Genomic DNA, 1,418 nt, shown 5'->3' with positions numbered 1-1,418 from the left:
AAAAAAGACAAAACACCAGGTGTGGTGGTGCACACCTGTAATCCCAGGCATTTCTAGTTTCTTTCTTAGGATGAAGAGAGAAAGGAATCATTCAGTGAAATACACATATCTCAGGTGTAATACTCCATGAGTTTTGCCAACAGTGTAGACCTGTGTAACCGAAGCTTCTATCATCAGGACCTCCCCCCCAAGAAAATAAAAATCTTTGGATGCTCAATTTTCTTATATAAAATGATGTATTTGCCTATAACCTAAACTACATCTTTCTGTGTGCTTTACATCACCTCTAGATTACTAATAATACCCAATACAATGCAAATGCTATGTAAATAGGTGTTCTATTTTTAAGGAAGTCACAACAAGGATGAAGGTCTGTACATGTTCAGTGGAGATACAATTTGTTGTTTAATATTTCCAATCACAGTTGGTTGAATTCATGAATGGACAACTAGTGGATATAGAGGTATATGGTCATGCAATATATTGTTTTACAGTAAGTCTTGCAATATATTGGTCATGCAATATATTGTTTTACAGTAAGTCTTCCAAACTGTGTGCACCAATAGTTTGTTCTTATTTACTGCTGGATATTGTCCCATTTTATGAATTTACTGCCAGGCATGGTGATACATGTCTATAATCCTTGCACTCGGGAGGCCGAGGCAGAAGGATCGTTCTAAGTTTGATGCCAGACTACACTACATAGTGAGTTCAAGGCCAACTTGAATGACATGTTGAGATTCTATCTTAAAGGAAAAAGAAATGAATTTTCCATCATTTTCTTATTGTCCTACTGAGAGACACTGAGGTGCTTTCTATTTGGGGTTTACTGTGAATAAAATGGCTCTGTACTTTCTGGTGCACACCTTCCTGTCTTGGGGGCTTTATTTGCCATTTTCAGGTTTCACTATTTTGGACAGCAGAGGGCGACAGTGAACTAATGAATGGTCACTTGCAGTGCCCAGAACATCAGATTTTCCCAGGAAGGATGAAGTATCCACGGCACACTGCACTACCTTCTCTGTAACAGGAAGACATTCTACAAAATATGAAGACATGTTGACACATATAGATCTTAATTATCACTGATTACCAAACAAATCATTTCTGGGGACCCACGTATGGTGAGTCCCTTGTTTGGCCAGGGTGCTGCTACACAAGGAGGGCATGGTATCAGCAGAGGTGGCAGAGAGAGTGGCAAAGGCCCCCGTGCCTTTGAGCCTTACCTGGTGTCACCTGCAGAGCTGCTCCCAGGTGGAACCCCAGTGAGCATCATCTTCCTAGCAGGATCTGCATGGCCGTTGTCCCCAGTGTCGTGGCTGAGGCTCTCTGTTACACTCCCTCGGTACGCCCTGCAGCAGAAGTCTTGGATCACTGTTTGGCCCACCAGGACCACCTCTGTGTTCTTATAGTCTCCA

The sequence above is a fragment of the Chinchilla lanigera genome, unplaced genomic scaffold, assembly GCF_000276665.1.
Source record: "Chinchilla lanigera isolate Chin_1 unplaced genomic scaffold, ChiLan1.0 scaffold00076, whole genome shotgun sequence".
Lineage (NCBI taxonomy): Eukaryota > Metazoa > Chordata > Mammalia > Rodentia > Chinchillidae > Chinchilla > Chinchilla lanigera.
Note: the sequence above shows the minus strand (reverse complement) of the source record.